Below are 23,751 nucleotides of genomic sequence, written 5' to 3' on the forward strand. Positions count from 1 at the left end.
TATGGTAGGAAATATTGGGAGAAACAACACAGAACACTTCTATATTTATTGAATTTGAACTAGTAAACAATAACAGTAGCAATATAATGGATTTCAGACACATATATATGAAAAATAAGCATTGTACCATTGCGCGAGCATTGCGAGTTAGGTCCGAGTCGTAACATGCTATATGCTAAGTTTCTTGTATCAGTCAACCTATCATTTTTTCTACTTGTATACTTCTGTTTCAATGACATTTTACCAATTTTTACTGTTTGTAAATGTTTTCAGATGTTTTCATTCATTATGATGACATGCAGCATAAGTTTAGCGAACATCGCCTTACTAAGCGCACTCGCTATGACTCGTATTTCAACATACCCAATTGTTTTATCACTTTCTTATTATTTTTCCCTTTACATAGAACCTTTCCTCCACCACTGTAAATGTTTTCAATTATTTACATTCATTACGAGGGCATTTAACGAAATGTTAGCGCATATTCACGTAGCAAGCACAATCTCAAACACTCGTGTTTCATCTTCTATCTATCTATCTATCTATCTATCTCTAGCCCGACGCCCTAATCCCGCAAAGGGTGGCCGCAGACAAAACGCCTCCAAGTCACTCTGTCACCCACCATTTGACTCCCCTCCCCCCAGCTCACCCCCCCTCCCTCATATACCTCTCAACTCCATCCCTCCACCTCATCCTCGGTCTACCCCTCCCTCTCCCTCCCTCCACCTCACCTACATACACCCTCTTAGTCAGTCTTTCATTCTCCATTCTCTCCACATGTCCAAACCACCTCAGTGTATTTCTCCTAATCTTTTCAACCACATCCACATCTACCCCACAACGTTCCTTTACTTCTTCATTCGTCAACCTGTCCCTCCACGTCACTCCACATGCTCCTCTCAAGTAACTCATTTCCACTGCTCTCACTCTTGACTTGTTCCCCTCTTGCAAGGTCCACGCCTCGCTTCCATACGTCAGGGTAGGGATCACGATACGATCATGCAGTAACTTCTTAACTTCCATACTCTACTTCTTACTTCCATACTTCATCTTCTACTTTATTTTTTCACTCCAATTATACTTTCCCACTTACATTACACACGTTTACACCCTTATACTGCACTATACATACTTACTGGCATTATTTATTCATGTGAGCGTGAGAATATCGCATGAAAATACCCTCGCAATGAATGTTTCGACCAACATAATACTCAAACACTTATATACTAATTCTTCACATATATTACACACTTTCCCACTTGTTGACTTCTATTTTCATAATTACGAGCCTTATTCATTCAACTGAGCGTCAGGATATCGCATCTCTATACACACGCTATGAATATTTTGACTTAGAATATATTTCAGCACTTACAATAATTTGACTTATATTATACCCGTTAGCATTTCCAATAATAATAATTACATATTTACGGGCCTTATTTATTGCACTGAGCGACAGAATATCGCATCATAAAACCCTCGCTAGGTATGTTTCCACTTACAGCATATTTATACACTTACATACAATTTTTTGCACTTATGTTATACCCGTATGCACTTTATTCTAATATTTTCTGATCAACATGACTGATAATTTCACTGAGCGTCTGTTTGTCGGATTTACTTCATAGTTTCAGCATCCTATCGCATTCACACTATATCAGAATTGGATCAACGTGTGATATTTGCTGAAACATGGGTGAATACAGAGACCCACTTCACACTCGACGCACTTATAGCGGGTGTCCTTCCTCTGAGTGGTGAGTCTCACCCGGGAATTACTACACACGTGACACCTGCGTTGGGTCCTAGGTCTGTTTGGCTGGGGAGGGATAGGAGTGGGGAAATGGTGGCCGGATATTCTCAGGGGAGTTTGGGCAATAGGGGCAGTGCGGGTGCGATGTTGAGGCCTTTCAACAGCATAACGTGCAAACATCTCTCTTGTGAGCTCCCTCACAGACCCTTCAAAGCTTTCCTGAACTCCTGTTGTCATGGCGTGAAGGTGGTGGCAATTCAGAGCAGTGATGTCTAGCAAGTGAAAGAACAGTTTCTTATACCACTTCATCGTGGTCCTGGCACTCTCTACCATCGATATCATGGAGTCTGACTGGTCCACCAGGCGCATGTTTATGTTATAGTCCATGACACACTCAGGTTTCCAAATGTGACGCCTGTTCTCGCTCCGGTAATCAACGGAACCAGTACGGTGCATCAAGGTGCAGTGAACCGTTGACAAGAGGCTTACTTCTCTATTATGGTTCCACACAGTTGCAAGGATGTTGTTGGTTTTGAAGAAGACAACCTCATTCCTGTCAAGTTTCCGCCCTACCTTGGCCATGTGACGCCGGTTCACCTTCACAGTTCCACAGATTCCCGTTTCATGCATGTGAAGATAACGAGCGAGAAGAGGGCTAGTGTACCAGTTGTCCAAGTAGAGGACATGATCACGATGAAGGTAGTCTTCTATCATTGTCTTTACCACTGCTCCCGACAGTCCAATACTCCGATCTTCTATTATGTCTGTCTGTGCACCGGTGTACAAGACTATGTCTTGCACGTATCCAGGCCTACAGTCGCACATAACAAAGATCTTGAACCCAAAACGGTGCCTTTTGCTGGGTATATCCTGCCTAAATGAAATATTACCTCTCCACAAAACGAGACTCTCGTCTATGACGAGGTCTCTATAGGGATAAAATGATGAACGAAAGGTTTGCCTCAGGTGATCAAAGACCAACCTAATTCGCCTCATCTTATCTGTGTTGTTCGCATTTGCAGGATCATGAGCATCATAGAAATGGAGGCGACTTAGAATTTGTTGAAACTGATTACAGCTCATCACTTGCCCAAATATTGGGGTAAACATAACAGGGTCCCTAGTCCAGTAAGCCGGAATTCTGTTTTTTCGTATAATACCCATCAAAAGGACCAGGGCAAAAAATAGGAACATTTCTGAAAGGGAGACAGGGTAGTCATATATGACAGAATGCCTACTCCTTGTTCCCAATCTTTCACTCTCAAGGCGTTGGGTGCTTGCAAAAATGTTGGTTTGGTAAACAATCTGCTCCATGAATGCCTCACTAAAAAACAGGTGGAAAAAATCCAACCTGGTGGAAATACGGTGAATTCCAGGAGCAATGCAGCCAGAGCGCCCCTGCTCAGTGAAGGGGTGAATGAGGGGAGAAAAATCACTCCCATCCTCCCAATTCCATCCCACAAATCCCTCGTCCCCATCATCCCCATCACCGCCTTCGTCTGGGTGGGGAGGAGATCCTGGTGGGGGAGGTTGGGGAGAAGAAGTGCGGAGGGCTTCTCCACTGTCACTCCTCTTCCCTCTGCCTTTACTCTTTCCCTTTCCCTTACCCTTGCGGCCTTGAGGAACATTAGGGGGTTGTCGGGATGAAGTGGGGGAATATTGGGGAGCATAAGACGTGCTGGGGAGTGGTTCCTCCCCACCTTCCCCCTCCATGACAACACCACGTGATTTTTCACTCACCCTAGCTTGCCCACGTGTTAGGGGATATTGGGGAGCATAAGATGTGCTTGGGAGTGATTCCTCCGCACCTTCCCCCTCCATCACAACCCCACGTGATACAGAACGCACCTGCACTCACCTACGTGATACACCCCACCGCCTCACACTACCTAGGGAGAGCAATGACTCACTCACGTCACTCTCACTTTCCATACTCCTCCCTGCACTTTCCCTTTCACTCCCCACTCCCTCCACAGCACTTCCTAACTCCCCAAACAAAATACTAAGCCCGTACCTGCTCGTCCGAAGTGGTGTGCACTCGGGGCCACGATGAGTTATTACCTCACGTCCATACCACATGGGAGCACGTCGCATGACTCCGTCTTCGTCCTCGTCCTCGTCATCGAATTCAGGTTCCACATCACGTTGGGGCTGGGCATAAGATGTTGCACGTGGTTTCTTGGCCGGCTGCCCCTCTCTAGCAGCACGGTAAGTCACGTACTGCTGCTTCCTGGGGGACGGGACTTCTTCATCACTGCTGGTGGTTTCCTCCTCCTCTGGCTGCACATAATCTTTATCAACAATCTCGTCGTCCAGTGGGGAATCACTGTCGCCTGTAAAGGCATCCAGGGCGACTTGAATTTCGACCTCTGAGAGACCTCTCGTAGCCATGTCTGAGTAGGACTGTTGCTAACAGGTGAGTGGACGAGCCGCGGGTTAGCGCGGGTCGCGTGGGGTCGCCGAGTGTCCCCGCCTGGTGGCAGGTAGGGGAAGGTCAAGCGAGGATACGTACCGAAAATCAAGAGCGAAATTTGAAAATTGTCGAAATTATGCACTTTGCAATTGCACGACGTACTGGTACGTCGCCGGGACTGGCAAATGCAAATCGTTGCAACATACCCATAAGTCAATGGGACGGGGCGGGTTAAGGACATTTACAGTAATAAAACCAAGTTTTGTTGGTGGCTGCTAACAGGCTGGTGAGTGGTTTGATGCTTGATTTGTTTTATTGTGTGGCTGGTGCTGGAGAGAACACGTGCATGCAGGGGCGTCAGTAAAACATGCCAGTTTATATAGACTTCCCTCATCTCTCTCCCTGTTCCCGGAATGGAGGGGTGGTGGACTACAGAAGAAGGGCAGCTCTAGGCTGCAGTCCACTTGATTATATTAAGACTAATCCGGGGCCACAACAGCAACATTAACAACAACAGTGTGTGGTTTGTCTAGTCAGCTGCTATTAACCCTTAGACTACCAATGTATTGTACCTGATTTTATTGTTTTATGCTTAGACCATCAGTGTATTGACAACTTTTTATTACCGTCTATGGCATGTGTTAGGAAATTCGCAGGCTTAAATGTACAGAAATGACAGTGAGTAGATGGATATGTAGAGCTTTCCTGAATGCAAGGTCTAGGGGGGCTAGGATTACAAATGAGGAGTTCGAGAGCAAGGATGAGAATGGAATGAAGTGATGATGTGGTAAGAAGCGGTAGATTGAGATGGCTTGGGAGGAAGGGTGGACCTGGAGTGTATTAGTGTTGTGATGAGGAGGGGTAGCTTGAGATAGTGTGGGAGGGAGGATGAGACTGGAGTGTATTGTTATTGTGATGATGAGGAGCAGATTGAGATGGTTTGCGAGGAAGGATGAGACTGGAGTGTATTGGTGTGGCGATGAGGAGAGGTAGTTCGATATGGTTTTAGCATGTTGAGTGAACTGAGGATGACAGTTGTGTGCGGAACGTGAAAAGTGTGAACATTTAGGGTAGGGTTGCAAGAGGCAGACCAAAAAAAGACATGGGACAAGAGCATAGAGTGTAACCTCACAGATATGGGGCTGAGTAGGGAGGCTGTCAATAGGGTGGAGTCAAAGGCTTTTCATCTTATTAACTCTCCTCCTCTTACTGGCTCCCTTCAACCTCTGTCTCTTTGCCTCACTGTTGCATCTTTATCTCTTTACTGTCGCTACTTCACTGGTCACTGCTCCTCTGAACTGTATTCTTGCATTCCTCCACCTCTACGACGGGCGTGTAGCATCCGTCTAGCAGCAGACTCTCATCCCTTTTCTGTCCAACTCACTAATGCAAGAGTTAACCGTTACTCCCAGGCCTTAATTTATGCAGCAGGTCAACTCTGGAACTGTCTCCCTCTCTCTGTATTTCCTGCTAGCTATGATCTCCAGTCTTTCAAACGCAGTGTGTTCAGACATCTCGAAATGATCGGATCTTGAATTTGGCTTTCTCATGTATTTTGTTTTTCTCTTGGAAGGAACGGTTATTGCAGGCTCGTGACCTTTGGTTCCTTCTTCCTAGCATAAAAAGAAAGGCAAAGTGGAGAGCTGCCATTAGGTGACCAAGGCTGAATCATGCAGGCATCTTGGAGCCGTCATAATGATACATATATGTACATACAGGAGAAATTCTTGCTACATCAAGAGTATTTCAGCTTCAGAATGAAAAGGTTAATGAAAACTGCATATTGCCCCCCCAGATCATAATCTTTCCAAAACTGAATGCAGTCATGTGGAGATATTGTATTAAGAACAGAACCTGAAGGATACCATCGTACAGAAGGGAATAACTGTTGGGTTGGTATGCAGGAAGTGAGGGGGAGAAGGAGGGAGAGACCAAGGATGAGATGGAGTAGACAGGTATATGAGAGAAGGGGGTGTAACTTGGGGGGAGGTGTGCAGGGAAATAGCAGGGAACAGGGCAACATGGAGGTGATTTGTTTTTGGCCACCCCTTACGGGATTATGGCGTCTGGCTATATGGATGTATAGACTAATAGATGCTAATTGTGTTGAAGCATTAATTATACCAGTATGCCACTTACGTATGCGGATTATATTTAAAGGTTGATGACATCATGTGTGGTGTTGTGTGGGAAGAGTAACAACAAAGAAGAAAGGTATCGCATGGTGGGATGAAGAGGTTCAGAGAGCAGTGAAGAAAAGAGGAAGAAATGGCTAGTGTGGTTACAGGAGAAGGGTTCAATTGAAATAAGAACTCAATATATTGAGAACAAAAAACACGTAAAGACACTAGTGAAGATGAAAAAGAATGAGGTAAATGATGATCTAGGAAGAAAAATGAATGCAGACTACTCTGAAAATAGGAAATTATTGAGGAAAGAGGTGCGGAAATGTAGAAGTGACAACGGAAAGAAATGTGAAGGTGTGAAGGATGTAGGTGGTAGATTATTAACCCATTGGGATGAAGTAAGGACCAGATGGAAAGATTATTTTGAAAGCCTGATGAATGGGAACAGAGAGAGAAAAGGGGCTGTAAACATGATTGGTTTGGGGGGGGGGGGTGCAGAGAAGGAATGCAGTGCCAGGTAACGTGACACTCGCACAGGTGAAGTGCGTTGTGAAGCGGCTGAAAAGTGGGAATGCAGCTGGGGTTGATGAGGTGTATGCAGAGATGATTAAGTGTAGTTGAGAGAGCGGAAAGATGTGCTTGTTGGAGATATGTAAGAAGGCATGGATGAGTGAAGCTGTGGCAGTAGAGAGGAAAAAAGGCCGTGGTTGTACCCCTGTACTAAAAGAAAGGTGAGCGAAGTGAGTGCAAGAATTTTCGTGGCATAACTTTATTGAGTGTGGTAGGAAACGTTTATGAAAGACTTATTATAGAGAAAGTAAGAGAGATATCAGAACTCCTAGTGAGTGATGAACAGGGTGGCTCTAGGAGTGGCAGAGGATGTGTGGGTCAAATATTTGCAGTGAGACAGATAGTGGAGAAGGCTTGTGAGAATGACCATAAGGTGTTTATGGCATTCATGGATCTGGAAAGCGCATACGGCAAAGTAGAGAAAAATTGTGGAAAGTTTTGCACATGTAGATGGTAAGCTGCTAGGTGCCGTCAAGAGTTTTTATGATGGTACAGAAACATGTGTAAGGGTAAATGGGCATCTAAGTGAATGGTTCACGATCGATGTAGGAGCGCTACAAGGTTATATGATGTCCCCTTGGTTGTTCAATATATGGATGGGGTGACAAGAGCAGTAAAAACTCGGGTAATGGAGAGGGGGATAGCTTTCGTGATGAGTGGTGATGGATGGAAGATCTCAAATTTGGTATATGCTGATGATGCAGTACTGCTTGCAAATACTGTACTGGACATGAACTTCGAAGACTAGTGCAGTTTTGCTAATGTCTGTGAGCATCGTGCCTTGAAAGTAAATGAAGAAAAGGGTAAAAAGTGATGATTATTGAGAGAGAAGGTGACTCCCACTGTGATGTTGCAGTGAATGGAGAGAGGCTGTAATTGGTGAGATAGTTCAAATACCGGAGTATAATGATAGAAATGAGAGGAAAATGTAGAAAAGGGTATAGTGATCGTTCCTAAGAGGGAATGTGACTCCCACTGTGATGTTGCAGTGAATGGAGACTTGAATTGGTGAGAGAGTTCAAATACCTAGGTATAATGAAAGAAAGGAGAGGAAAATGTGCAAAAGAAGTTGAAAGTAGAGTGACACAAGGAAGGAAAGTAGCTGGTGCAATGAAGGCCTTGATAAGAAACAGGCTTGAATGTTTTAGCTGTACGAGGCTTACATGAAGGAGTGTTAGTGCCAGCTTTATCATATGGATGTGAGACTATGGTGTGGCATGAAAGAAAAAAGTCAAAGGTGAGAGTGGTGGAGATGGGACTGTTGAGGAATTTATGTGGAGTACAGAGTGGATAGGATACGAAATAATGTGATTCGTGAAAGATGTGGAGTGAGGAAGTTTCTGGACACCAGAATTGAAGAGTGTACTGAGATGTTATGGTCATGTGGAGAGACTGGATAACAGTACAGTGGTGATAATTATCTGACCGAATTGGAAGGAAGGAGGAGGTGAGGTAGGCTAAGGAGAAGATGGAGGGATATGGTGGATAGGAGTGTGAAGATGAGAGCTTTGGAAGTCGGTGAGGCTAGGGCACTGACAAGAGATCGAGCTAGCAGGATGAATATTGTGAGGAGAAGCGCATGATCAGGGATTTGGTACCCCCTTTTAACGTGACAGCGTCCGGATTGACTCTATGGGATACGTTTATGTGAAACTGTAGAACACAGTGAATGTTTTTGGCATATTAGATAGAGCCAGGATTCCTGGGGCTTGAATGTTGAGCGAATGGAAGCGTGGTCCCCATGGATTGGGCAAACTTGGGCTGTCTGGACGTTGCTACTCCACACCTTGCCCTAGGGTGAGAAAGGAGGTCCGGGTGATGATGATGTAGATGAATATGGCATCAGTTGTATTTGTTAATCATGTTTTGTGGTTGGTGTCACTAATATACTTTTTTATGTTTAAGGGATGATATTGTCACTGATATATTTATGTTTAGTGGTTGATGTTATTATTGTTATTAATATTATTGTTATCATAATGATACGTGTTCTGATATTCATATTGAAAAAAGGATATGTATGAACCACCACGTTATTAAGTGATTTATTTGCATAATTATGACAGAGTGATTGGTGTATATCCTGATTTGTATCGATCTCTGCCTTCATTAATTTTGACATACCCCATAAGTCAAAACATACAAATATGAATCAGAATCGTGTTGGATTAAAAAAAAAAAAAAAGCGCTTTACTTTATAAGTTTTTCAATGAATACCTAGTTTAGCCTAATTTAATTCCACATAACATGAGCCTCTGGAGATAACATAACCTAGCCTAGCCTAAATGTAGTCAGAGAAGCCTATGCTAGCATAACCCAATCCAATTTAATGTAGCTTAGCTAAACCTAATATAACAGAACCCAGCCAGATGTAATATAATGGAACCTCACTGTGCTAAGTTCAACCTAGCCATATGAAGCCCAGCCAAACCCAGTCTATTGTAACCCAACCATAGCTTACGTAACCTAACCTACTGTCGCCTGACCTAACCTAACATAAACCTACGTAATTCAGCCCACTCTAACTTAAACTTACCCTACTAGACCCTGCCTAATCTAACATAAGCTAACCCAACCAAACCAAATTACACCAGACCCAGCTAAACCCAACCAAATCATATCCAACCCAACCAAACCAAGCCTAACCCCACCAAAACCAAAACAAACCAAACCAAACCAAAACCAAAACAAACCAAGCCAAACCCAAACCAAACCAAATAAAACCAAGCCTAACCTAACACAACCCGGCCAAACCAAACTAACCCATCCTAACCTAACCCAAGCAAAGGTGGCTAAACCCTCAATGTAAACCCATGCTGTGGTGTCTGTAGGGGTGTTTCCCGAGGCCAGCAAGGACCCAGTCATCCAGATCGGCAACACTGTGGTGCGTCAGGGGGAGTCGGAGCCGTTCCTTCGCACCATCTTCACGCTGCAGGAATGTGCTCCCATCGTTGGCGCCAAGGTTATGTCGTTTACGCAGGAGATGGATATGCTGGAGGTGAGGAGGTGTTGCTTGAGGTGGGGAGGTTGTGCTTGAGGTGTTGGTGTTATGCCTGAAGTAGGAAGGTCGTGTGTGAGGTAGAGAGCTTGTACGTAAGGTGGGGAGGTGGTGCTTGAGGTGTTGAGGTTATGCTTGAGGTGTTGAGGTTGTGCTTGAGGTGGAGAGGCTGTGCTTCAGGTGGGGAGGTTGTGCTTCAGGTGGGGAGGTCATGCTTGAGGTGGGAGGTTGTACTTGAGATGGGGAGGTCATGCTTGAGGTGGGGAGGTTGTGCTTGAGGTTGGGGAGGTCATGGTTGAGGTGTTGAGGTTATGCTTGTGATGGGGAGACTGTGACTGAGATGGGGATGTTGTACTTGAAATCGGAAGGTCGTGCTTGAGGTTGGGAGGTCATGCTCGGAGTGTTGAGGTTATGCTTGAGGTGGGGAGGCTGTGCGTGAGGTGGGGAGATTGTGCTTGCAGTGAGAAGGTTGTACTTAAGGGAGGGACGGAGGTCATGCTTGAGGTGGGAGGGTTATGCTTGAGGAAGGGAGGGTGGAAGGTTATGCTTGAGGAAGGGAGGGTGGAAGGTTATGCTTGAGGAAGGGAGGGTGGAAGGTTATGCTTGAGGAAGGGAGGGTGGAAGGTTATGCTTGAGGAAGGGAGGGTGGAAGGTTATGCTTGAGGAAGGGAGGGTGGAAGGTTATGCTTGAGGAAGGGAGGGTGGAAGGTTATGCTTGAGGAAGGGAGGGTGGGAGGTTATGCTTGAGGAAGGGAGGGTGGGAGGTTATGCTTGAGGAAGGGAGGGTGGGAGGTTATGCTTGAGGTTGGCAGTTCATGCTCAAGGGAGGGAGGTTGGAAGGTCATGCTGGAGGTAAGGGAGTCATTCTTGAGGGAGAGAGGGTGGGAGGTTATACTTGAGGTGGGAAGGTCATCCTTGAGGGAGAGAGGGTGGGAGGTTACACTTGGGATGGAAAGGTCTTGCTTGAGAGAGGGAGGGTGGGAGGTTATGCTTGAGATAGAAGGGTCTTGCTTGAGATGGAAAGATCTTGCTTGAGATGGAAAGGTCGTGCTCGAGATGGGAAGATCATGCTTGAGGGAAGGAGGGTGGGAGGTATGCTTGAGATGGAAAGGTCTTGCTTAAGATGGGAAGGTCGTGTCTGATGTAAGGGGATCATGGTGGAGGTAAAGGATTCATGCATTGAGGTGAGGGGATTATACTTGAGGTGGGAAAGGGGGTCACCTTAGGCGGAAAGGTCATACTTAAGGCAGAGAGGGAGGATATGCTTGAGGTGAGAAGGGATAGGAGGAATGAAGTGCTTGATGTGAGGAAGACAGAAAAGCATGAATAACCAGTAACAGTTGATGTCACACAGGCTGTGTTATGTGATGATATGAAGGGCCACAGGTCACCACTTTCTAGAGTGTATGAAAAATAGGTCATTCACACAGATAAGAGGATGGGGCAGGGTGTTATGGAGTATTTGTATGTGAAACTGATTTATAATTGTGGGAAATCAGGTAAAACTCTCTCTCTCTCTCTCTTTCTCTCTCTCTCTCTCTCTCTCTCTCTCTAGCCAGACGCCAAAATCAGGTAAGGGGCGGCCGTTTGTCTTTGAGTTAGTTGTCTTACGGGGAGGGGAACAAACCCTCTGCCAACCAATTTACTGACACGTAAGGAACACGTATTGGTTGGTTATATGGTTACCACCCAGCCTTGTTGATGGTTTCCTGGATTACAGGAAACCATTAGGGTTGTCACTTAATGTAAAGCCACCTGAAAAGGAAAGAAGAGAAATAAAAAATGACAGGAAAGATGGCAGAAGTAGCAAGAGAGGAGGGCAGACACAGAAAAACAATGATAAAGGTGGAGGAAGAAGTGGGCACCACTACATCATGCAAATGGATGATGGTGAAAAATAGGAAGAGAGGAGGGCAGACACAGAAAAAGAATGATAAAGATGAAGGAAGAAGTGGGCAGCACTACATCAAGTCAGTGGATGGTGGTGAAAAATAGGAAGAGAGGAGGACAGACACAGTAAAAGAATGATCAAGGTGAAGGAAGAAGTGGGCAGCATTACATCAAGTGAGAGGATGGTGGTGAGAAATAGGAAGAGAGGAGGACAGACACAGTAAAAGAATGATTAAGGTGAAGAAAGAAGAAGGCAGCATTACATCAAGTGAGTGGATGATGGTCGCTACCGGATAAAGATAATACTGTTGATTTTTAATAGTGGGGAGTGAAAGATTTTCTTTGGGGGGAGGGGGTCTCATTTATAAAGGCTCCAACTTGCTTGCGTCAGCCTCGGTCACCTAATGGCGGTTCTTCATGCTGCTCGATCTCTGGCAGCCTCCGTATTCAGTTCCTTATCCCTGAGGTCACACTCCATGATCTCACCCCAAGTCTTTTTCAGTTTGCCTATCCGTACCCCCAACATTGACTTTGCTCACCTTCCTCTCCAAGTTATCATCCTCCATCCTCTCCACATAATACAGTAATGCTAAATTGTTTATATTTGTAGAGCTGGGCGAAATTCCTGCGTGCTGTGGACCCTGACATCATCACAGGCTACAACATCAACAACTTCGACTTCCCGTACTTGCTGGACCGCGCCAAACACCTGAGGTCCAACACCTTCGCATACCTGGGACGCATCAAGAGCCTTAAGTAGGATTGGAAAGTTTTAGAATGCACGATTTTTTGGCCTTTCCTCTCATCTCTCTTTTCTCCTCTCCTGTCCTCTCCTTTCCCCTCCACCCCTCTTCTTCCCCCTCCTTGTCTCTTCTCTCATCTCTTGTCTCCTCTCCTCTCTCCTGTCCTCGTTTCTCCTCTCCATTCCACCCCACCCCATGCAACTCCCCTCCACTTCTCTCCTTTCCTCTCTTCTCCTCTCCTCCCCTCTCCTCTTTTCTCTTCTCTCATAAACTTCCCTTACTTGCTGGACCATGCTAAATGCTCAGTGTTCATACCCTCTCTTGTTTCAGATGCATCAACAATATCTAGAGGGTTTGACAAATTTGTGTTCTTTGTTGTTCTTTGTTGTTAATGTTTAGTTAGTCTCTCTCTCTCTCTCTCTCTCTCTCTCTCTCTCTCTCTCTCTCTCTCTCTCTCTCTCTCTCTCTCTCTCAAGTATAATAATAATAGTGCTAGCAACAGCAGTATTTATGGACAAAGTTATCTCTCTCAAGTATAATAATAATGACAGTATCAGCAGTATATATGTACAGAGTTATCACTATAAGTATAATAATAGTAGTGATAGTAACAGCAGTATTAATGGACAAAGTTATCTCTCAAGTATAATAATAATAGTGATAGTAACAGCAGTATTTATGTACAAGGTTAATCTTGCTGTCTTCCTCAGGTCAGACGTGAAGGATTCAGTGTGGCAGAGTCGACAGATGGGTCGCCGGGAGAACAAATCCATCAACATTGAAGGTCGCTGCCAATTTGACCTCCTCATGGTTAGTAATGCCTCATCTTGTAGACAAAACTGTAGCATTTTAATTTTCCCGTAGTCTAGATGAACTTGGGATTACCCATCTGTCTATCCACTGCCAGACGCCTTAATTCTGTAAGTAGTGACCAGAAACAAATCGCCTCCATGTTGCCTTGTCTTCCGCCATTTTGCTGCCCTCCCCCAACATACACCCTCCTCTTTGATATTCCTCTCCACTCCATCCTTCCACCTCATCCTCAGCCTACCCCTCCACTTCACTCACATGCACTTTCCTCATTAGTCTCTCACTCTCCATCCTCTCCACATGGCCAAACGACTTCAATGTATTTGTCCTAACGATTTCTTTCACATCCACTCCATAAATCTCCTTCACTTCCTCATTTGCCAGTCTGTCTCTCCATGTAACTCCACATACTCCTCTCAGATAACTCATTTCCACTCTTTTCACAAACCTCACTTCCATACTTTAGGGTTGGAATCACAATACTGTTATGCAGCGACTTTTTACTTCCATGCTCACTTCCATATTTCTTATCACTTTTCAAGAACCAGCAACTGTTGTACTCTTTCAAGCACATCATCCTCCAATCTTCCATCCTTACTCATCACACTACCCAAGTACTTAAATGCACTCACATTTTCCATTTCCTCATCATCCAACCTCACTGTACATTCAGTGACTTCATTTCTCTCGAAAACCACAACTTTACTCTTCCCTAAATTCACCTTTAGATTCCGTTTCTTACACACTCTCCCAAACTCACTCACCAAGCCTTACAGTTCCCCGTCGTCTTCACTGAACGCTACAGCATCATCTGCAAACAACAGCACTGGAAGTTTCCAAACGTTGCCCTCTCTCATTAAAGCCGCTCCAGCATCCACTGCCCTACCTTGTAAAGTATCTCTTTTATAACCCCATCCATATACAAGCTGAACAGCCACGGAGACATGACACATCCCTGTTTTAATCCAACATTCAAATAGGAAAATTTTCTAATTTCACCGTCCAGACACACTGCATCCTTATCACCCTCATACATACTCTTCATGGCATTCAACAACCTCCCATTTACTTCATATATTCTTAAAATTTTCCACATTCCTTGTCCATCCACTCTGGGGCGAAATCATTCTTAATTCCCTGACCTATGCAATGATCCCTTAGTTACTACGCACAATTGGTACCGTGGTTCGTGTGTGATAAAATTACGCGATAATGAAAGCACAAAACCTTTGGGATTTGTCGTAATTGTTGCTGGGCATCCCATATGCAATCCCAAGTTTTCTCACTGACAACATTTTATACCCACTAAATACCTACGTACTTTTATGGCAAGTATCAGAAACATATGGGCATGGTTAGGTCAAGAGAAAGTGTTGAAGATGGCACAATCAGGAAGAAACACAAACCACATAGAGACCTGAGATGGGCTTGAGGTAGAGGTCTGAGGCTAGGGGATGGAGAATTATTGGACTCCACCACCTGGGATTAACTCCACAAGTAGTACCTTATCTTGGAATCCCTCAAAGCCATCAGAAACCACACGCACTGCACCATCATTGTCGACAGAAACCAGCTCGGGTGTGCGATACCAAAGTTCTCTCTCTCTCTCTCTCTCTCTCTCTCTCTCTCTCTCTCTCTCTCTCTCTCTCTCTCTCTCATCCAGCAGTGACAACAAAAACTGCTACAACCAAGTGTGCAGTGACTCAGGGATCCCTGTACTCTGTTCACTTTAGGTGTAAGATTGTCCTTTCTCCATCGTCAATGCCCAGCCATAACAAGGTAACACTGGAGTATGGACTCATGTTCTTATCGGTTAAGAAAGCTCCCTAACATCTTTTCCTAGACAATTTATTTTGTTTATACCGTCCTATTCTGTTATATAGTCTTTCCAATCTTGTCATACTGCCCAAGTAACATACAAAAGGATATTAACCAGTCATATCCAAAAATAAACCACCAAAGAAGAGATGCTAGGGAGCGTCCTTATCCGACGAAATTACTAGCCATGATGCTATAGTATTGTTTTATTCTAACATTAAGGCCTGGCATTTCGTCACTTACGGAGCTCCCTAGCACCTCTTCCCTAGTAATTTGTTTTTGGATATGCCACGTTAATATCCTTATGTACGTTATGGATGGCGAGTATGGCGATACTGGAAGGATTTATGTAACAGATGGACAGTAAAGTGTAATAAGCAAAATAAATCACTTAGGAAAAGGTGTTATGGAGCTTCCTTAACCAACAAGAATGCAGGCCAAGGTAACACCAGAATATGATGCGGTGGAAGGATATTTAGCCATAGTATTGGTTTTATTCAGACATTAATCTATTTATCTATCTATAGCCAGACGTCTTAATCCCGTAAGGGGCGGCCAACAAACAAATCGCCTTCATAAGCCCTGTTCCCCGCCATTTCACTGCCCTCACCCTAGTGCACAACCCCCTCTCTCATATACCTCTACACTCGATCCCTCCATCTCATCCTTGGTCTCCCATTCCTTCTCCTTCCCTCCACCTCACTCTCATACTCTCCTCATTAGTCTCCCATTCTCCATCCTGTCCACGTGGCATTAAGCAGAAAATAGGCTTCAAAAATACAAAACTCACCAACAAATTTAAGTCACTGAAGTATACATGTGTTCTGGTCTGTCAGGTTCTGGTACGAGACGACAAGCTGAAGTCGTACACGCTGAACGCTGTATCGTATCACTTCCTCCAAGAGCCAAAGGAGGACTTCCACCACTCCGTTATATCAGATCTCCAGAATGGCAACCCCCAGACACGCAGAAGGTGGGTGAGGGGCAAGGAGGGGAGATTTGAACACTTTCATGGATTTCATTTGTGTGGATAAATTTCAGGCTTATTGACTGCATTTTGATATTTTTTTTAAATTTGATGTGTCCTTCAGTGCGAGGCCTGGGAGACCTATGTTTATGACTGAAGAGTTGAGGGGAAGGATGGGACTGGAGTATATTGGTGTTGTGATGATGAGGGGTAAATTGAGATGTTTGAGCATGTGGAGAGTAATTGAGGATGACAGTTGGGTGTGGTAGGTAGGATGTGTGAACGTTGAGGGTAGGGTTGTGGGAGGCAGACTGAAAAATATCTGAGAAGAGGTCATAGCGTGTGACCTCAGGATGAGGAACTGAAGAGGGAGGCTGCCAGAGATCAAGCAGTATGGAGAGCCGCCGTTAGGTGATCGAAGCCGATGCATGTAAGCACGTTGGCGCCTTTTTAAATGGTACAAATGATACAATTCTGACAGATACGTTAAGCTTTGCATAGAACTTTAGTCAACAGAATTCCTGTGGTAGTCAGGGGGATTAATAAGGCAATATCCTACCCAGCTAGTTTAGAGTCTGTTTTAAGGTGAATATATTTTCCTGGAGATCATAAGAATAATGAGAATCACAGGTAAATATAACAAGAAAAAAGTACCAATCTCGGACTGCACTTATTCTGAAACGGATGAAGCATTGTGATATATGAAGCAGCCAGTGATTATAAGTGTAAATATTATCCTTGGTAATTATTAGGACACAGAATGCACAATAGTTCACATTCTGGGCGCTGTGTGTGTGTGTGTGTGTGTGTGTGTGTGTGTGTGTGTGTGTGTGTGTGTGTGTGTGTGTGTGTGTGTGTGTGTGTGTATTTTCTGGGTGCTGTGTTTTTAAAGGCACAAGGTTAATAATTTCACGTGTGTCCTACAAAACTCGTTCATTTTCACATCCATCATACCCCAGGTGTGCCTAACTTTTTTTTTGCATCATCTTTTATTAAGTTATTAAGAAGACAAATAAACTTATGTGTGTTGTTTGCATCTGCAACCGTCTTCCTCTGTCTGTATTTCCCACTGCCCATGATCTCCAGTCTTTCAGACGAGGTGTGTCTTGGCATCTCGAAATGAGCGGATCTTGAATTTAGCTCTCCGTTATTTTCCTGTTTTTTCTTGGAGGGAATAATTTTGCTGGCCCCTGGCCTTGGGTTCTTCTATCATGTATTAAAAAAAAAAACCTTAGTGCTACCCCAAACTCTGACTACACTACGTTGTATCAGTATATTGTCTGAAGGACCTGGTTGAAATTTAGGTATTCTGATGATATTTACAGCGACATTTATATAATTATGTTGTTATGGGAGCTAGGATTTCAAAGACTTGCAAGTTTGTGCGACCAGTTTGGCTTTTATGCTTTATATTTCTCTGATTCCTACCTCGCCCCATCCTTAGGTGGAACTGTCTGAATTTCCTGCTGCCTATGATTTACAGTCTTTCAAACGCAGTGTGTCCAGGCATCTTGAAAAGAACAGATCTTGAATTTGGCTTTCTCTTATCTTGTTTTGTTTTTTTCTTGGAGTGAACAATTTTCCCGGCTTCAGGCCTTTGGGTCCTTCTTCCTTGTATTTCGATAGAGAGAGAGAGAGAGAGAGAGAGAGAGAGGTCAAGATGATGATTGTTTGATTGATAGTATGTGTGTTTTTTACTTCATGCTCAGATTAGCGAACTATTGCCTGAAGAACGCACTGCTGCCCCTACGTCTGTTGGAAAAACTGATGTGTATTATTAACTACATGGAGATGGCCAGGGTCACCGGTGTACCACTCTCATACCTCCTGACACGTGGACAACTGATCAAAGTTATATCACAGCTGCTGAGGAAGGTGGGATATAATATAGGTAGATACTGTAAGTGAGTGACGGCAAAGTGTGGTTGTTGATCAGGCAAGGAAACTGACAAGATGGAGTTGATGTCATGAATTATCTACGATACAGTAAAGAGGAATACAATAGTAATGGTTTGGATTCGTTTTACTTTATTATTATTATTTTTAAGTGCACCATTCATCATCATCCAGACCTCCGTTCCCACACAGAGGCAGGCTGAGGAGTAGCAACGTCCAGAAAGCCTAACTCAGCCCAATTCAGTGGGCCACGCTTCCATTCACTCATCATTTAAGCCCATGGAATCCTGGCTTCATCAGATAAACCAAAAAAAAAAATTCACCACTTTCTGTAGCTTCATATTTATTTATCTGATTGCGCCAATTCGTAAGCTGTCACAAAAAGGGGTGCTAAATCACTGGTTATACGATTCTCTGCACAAAATTCATCCAGCCAGCTCGGTCTCTTGTCAGTCTCTCAGCCTTATCAACTTCAATACCTCTCTTCCTCACACACTCATCCACCATATCCCTCCACCTTCTTTTTAAGCCTGTCTCCTTCCTTCAGATTCGCTCAGTAATACCTTTCACACCACTCTAGTCATCAATTCTCTCCACATGACCAAACCATCTCAGTACACACTCTTCAGTTCTAGTGTCTACAGACTTCCTCACTCTACATCTTTCACGAATAACATCATTCCTTATCCTATCCACTCTCTGTACTCCACATACATTCCTCAGCAGTCCCATCTCTACTGTTCTTACTCCTGAATTTTCATTTTCATGCCACACCATAGTCTCACATCCGCATGTTAAAGTTGGCACTAACACTCCTTCATGTAAGCCTTGCGCAGCTGCAACATTCAAGCCTTAATTCTTATCAAAGCCTTCATTGTACCAGCTACTTTCCTTCCTTGTTTCACTCTACTGTCCGCTTCTTTTGCACATTTTCCTCTCTTTTCTATCACTGTACCCACGTATTTGAACTCTCTCACCAATTCCAGTCTCTCATCATTCACTGTAACATCACACTGGGAGTCACCCTCTCTCTCAGTAACCATCATTTTACCCCTCAGAACTATGTGTAAACGATTAGGCATTGAGATACAGTTAGAATTTCAGTGCTTTGGATGGTGAGTGAATAAATGTTTCACTGGACATGCTGTGGATAGTTCTTGCTCTGTCTATCACGCTTCCTCCATCTTTGCTTTTGTACCCTACCTTACCCCATCCTAAGGTGGGAAAAGAGGTCAGGAGAATGAGCTCTGCTTTAATATTTTCATATATAGTGACAATGTTGGATGTGTAATGTGACCATGAATCCGAGGCCTGGGAAGGGCAAGGTTTACAATGAAAGAACTGAGAGGAAGGATGGGACTAGAATGTATTGGTGTTGTGATAAGGAGGGGTAGATTGAGATGGTTTAGGGATGTGGAAAGGATGGAGGATGAGAGCTGAGTGCAGAAAGTGAGAAGTGTGAACAACAGGGGTAGGGTTGTGAGAGGCAGATCAAACAAGACCTGGGACGAGGTTATAGAACGTGACCCCCAGGTATAAGGGGCTGAATAGGGAGGCTGCCAGAGATCAAGCAACATGGAGAGCTGCTATTAAGTGACCAAGGCTGATGCATGCAAGCAGGTTGGAGCCTTTATAAACAAAACAAAATGAACGAGTCAACCAAAAAAGTATCAGCCATCTTACCCCACGTATCATTCTCAAACACAGACGAATTATTGCGGTATATGGGGCAACCTGTAATTATAAGTGCAGATAGAGTCCTAGGACTCGAAATGGCATATATAACACTGATCTACTATTCTGACTGCTTCAGAGATGAAATGTACTTTTTCTGATAGATTTCGACGCGCTGAATTCAAATATGACTCCTGGTTTCCGGATATTTTCGTATTTAGCAGATACGCAGTAAGTCAGTGTATGTATATTTCATATCACAATAAGACTGAATAATACAGGCAGAATGTGCTAAAACACTAATTCAGCATGATGCTGTGGACACTAATTGTGCAAGTCACACGGTTGTTCAAGTTCATTCATCGTCTGTTCGACGTTTCTTCTCTTGCCTCTTGAAGCTTGAGTGGAGAATCCCTCGTCACTGTCCAGCATTAGTCTGCTAGCGTTGATGGATTCCACTTGCCCTGATATCGCTTCTCCATTGTTGCAATATCCTGGTGGAACCGCTCACCATGCTCGTTACTCAATGCTCTACAGTTCGGTAGAAGATCCAGATGAGAATGTAGAAAGTGTATTTTCAGCGACATGTTTAGCCTAGGCTTCTGTACGTCTCAAGCAGGTTTTCCACCAGTTTCTTTAGTCGTCCGCCTTCTTGTTCCCAAGAAAGTTTGTTGCAACTCTTTCGAAAGCCTTCCATGCCAGCTCCTCCTTGCCTCGTAAATCATGGTGGAACTCATCATTTCTGACAAGTTCACGAATTTGCGGGCCAACAGACACCCCTTCTTTTATTTTCACTTCACTTAGCCTCGGGAACTTTACGAGGAGGTACTTGAAGGCTGGCTTAGTCTTGTCCATTGCTTTAACAAACTTCTTCATCAGGCCCAGCTTGATGTGTAAGGGCGGCAAGAGAATCTTTCCCGAGTCAACGAGTGGGAGATGCTGAACATTTTTCTGCCATGGTTCCAACCACTGTCGAAGCGGCCAGTCTCGCTTGATGTAGTGCGAATCTCTTGCTCGGCTATCTCATTCACAGAGAAAGCAGCAGTACTTGGTGTATCCAGCCTGTAGACCTAGCAAGAGAACAAAAACTTTCAAATTGCCACAGAGCTTCCACTGACGTGAGTCATATACATCTCAGGAGTTGCTCCATGTATGTCGTACTTCGTATGTGCTGCATGGCCAACTGGAATTGAAAGCATTGTGTTGCCGTTATGTAGCAAAACGGCTTTGAGGCTGGTCTTTGATGAATCGATGAACAGCCTTCACTCAGAAGACTCATAAGTAATGTTGAGCAGTCATCAGTCCATTAATGTCCTTGCAGGCCACACGATCTCTTTCCATAAAGAAGAATCGATCGAGGTCTCTTTGGCGGTCACGAAACGTGGAAATCCGAACATCACTCACCAATAGATTCCATTGCTGTAGCCTCGACCCAAGTAACTCTGCCTTATTCTTAGGCAATTCTAAATCTCTGACGAGATAGTTGAGTCTGGCCTGCATTATGAGCTGTGGCTCAATAGGAACTTATGACGGAAAATGTGGGTCATATGATGTAGGATGCTCAAGAATGGAGCTTTCAACATCTTCCTCTTGCTCACGTGACTCCGGTGTGAACACTTTTGGAGCCACAGGAACTGGCAGTGCTTCTCCATGGGATACCAGTCATATGGCAGATGGATTGTTGGAATACTACACAGTCCACTTCTTTTTCCTTGACGCACCTGCAAGTGGAGGCACCATGCGGAAGTGACACTTGCTTATGTGATCTGTCTGTTCCCTCCAGGCCATCGGCACTGCGAACGGCATGGATTTCTTCTTCCCATTCAGCCACTGACAGAGGTTTGTTGCACAAGTGTTGCAGGATATATGCGGGGCCCAGGTCTTATTCTGATTGCCGATTTTGCAGCCAAAATAGAGGTGGCAGGCATCTTGATCATTACGGTTATTCTGCGCTTTTGTGAAACAAAAGTAACCTCACCACAAACATAGAAGTTGTCGACATTGTTCACACAATTACGAGGCATTTCCACCAATCCTGCAATAACAGAACACACGCTTTTATTAGTGATTAGTGACTTGTTTATAGGTGATTAAAGTGATTTTGTATGTGACTTAAGTGATTTTATAGGTGATTCAGTATCATAGATTGTCTTTTGATCATGTTATTCAGATCACACTTTCTTGTTTCAAATCGTGCTCGTTCTCTCGTAGTCCTTATAGCTCGACTAAATATTCCAGCTATTCATTATGTTCTGTGATATCTTGAAAACTAGAGCCAATCAAGATTTTTATAGTATCAGTACCGTTTTCAGCGACCCAGATTTAGTCATGTACGACTGATTTCAGTTTAGAAGCATTTTGACTGTAGACCAGTGTAATCACATACTGGATGTGGTATACTTTTTGAGGCAGTATGTTACTAGATTCATGTGTGTTTGCATAACTCGCTCATTTTCACAGCCATCAATCCTCAGGTGTGCCATACTTTTTTGGTTGAGCAGCATGAAGAGCCACCATCAGGTGACCAAGGCTGACACACGCAAGCATGTTGGAGCCTTCGAAAACGAAATGAAAAGAAACGAAACGTACTTTGAAGGAGATAATCTGCAACTAACTTTTGATGCTCTTCTATCCTACCTTATTCTCTCTTATCTTCTTACATTGCCTATCCACTCATTTATTCATGTTTACCGGAACTCTATCTATCTATTTATAGCCAGACGCCTTAATCCCGTAAGGGTTGGCCACAGACAGATCTCCTCTATGTCACCCTGTCCCCTGTCATTTCACTGTCCTTCCTCCAGCTTACACCCCCTCTCTCATATACCTCTCTACTGCATCCCTCCATCTCATCCTCAGTCCTACCCTCCCTCTCCCCCTCTCCACCTCACTCACATACACGCCTAGTACTTCTAGTAGTTGGGGGAGGCAGTGGCCGAATCAGTAGAGAATTGGCCTGCAGTCCTATTGGACCCAGGTTCCAATCCTAGCTGGGACAGGAACAGTTTAAGGATTTCAATCTCATTAAAGCAGACTTGACTGATCTACAAGATGACCCGGTGACATGTCGTAAAAATACTCCGGCTAATACCGATACACCAGTCCCGTATGAGACAGCCCTAACATGTATTCAGTATGGATGGTGGGTGTTAACGCCGAAGTGATGACATGTGGAGGTGTATGGACGTAGGACTACTGAGCCTTGCTAATGGGCTTTGAAGCCTATGTCCAGAGTCAGACACATAAAAAAAGTCTCTTACTCTCCATCCACTCCATATGAAACTAATTATCATAGCATCCATTCCCTATTCACCAGGCAGTAGAGCAAGACTTGGTTCTGCCAGTACACAAGAATGTTAATGAGGACGAATACGAGGGTGCCACTGTGTTAGAGCCTGTGAAGGGCTACTATGATCTGCCCATCGCCACACTGGAGTTTTCCTCCCAGTACCCCAGCATTATGATTGCACACAACCTATGTTACACCACACTGCTTCATGGACCACACAAGGCACAGGAGCTGGGGTGAGGATATGGTGACGTTTGTTAGTAGTAAGAGTGATTACAGTGACATGCAGGAACTAAAGTTAGTGTATGTTGACTTGTTTTTTAGTAGGAAGAGTGATTATAGAGACATATATTATGTAGGGTGAGGATTTATGCTTCACCATACTGTTTCGTGGGCCACACCAGGCACAGGAGCTGGGATGAGAATATGCTATAATTTGTTAGTGGTGTGGATGTGATAGAAATACAATGAGGTGGTTTGGCCATGTAGAGAGGATAGAGAGTGAGAGACCAACTAGGAGTGTGTATGTGAGTGAGGTGCGTGTGGAGTTACATGGAGAGGCAGACTGACAAATGAGTAAGTGAAAGAGCTTTGTGATGTGCAAGTGGATGTGATAGATAGTGTCAGGAGAAATACACTGACTTGGTTTGGCCATGTGGAGAGGATGGAGAGTGGGAGATTAACTTGGAGAGTGTACAAAATGTGAGTGAGGTGCGTGTGGAGTTACATGGAGAGGCAGACTGACAAATGAGTAAGTGAAAGAGCTTTGTGATGTGCAAGTGGATGTGATAGATA

At 44.2% G+C, this 23,751-nt stretch overlaps 1 pseudogene; it reads left to right on the forward strand.

Moving 5' to 3' along the window:
- Window positions 1–23,751, forward strand: part of LOC145395468 (DNA polymerase delta catalytic subunit-like) — a 133,476-nt pseudogene that overhangs the window by 4,520 nt on the left and 105,205 nt on the right.

This window comes from Coenobita brevimanus, chromosome 31, assembly GCF_032717465.1.
Source record: "Coenobita brevimanus isolate Jiangsu-jjx chromosome 31, ASM3271746v2, whole genome shotgun sequence".
Classification (NCBI taxonomy): Eukaryota; Metazoa; Arthropoda; class Malacostraca; order Decapoda; family Coenobitidae; genus Coenobita; species Coenobita brevimanus.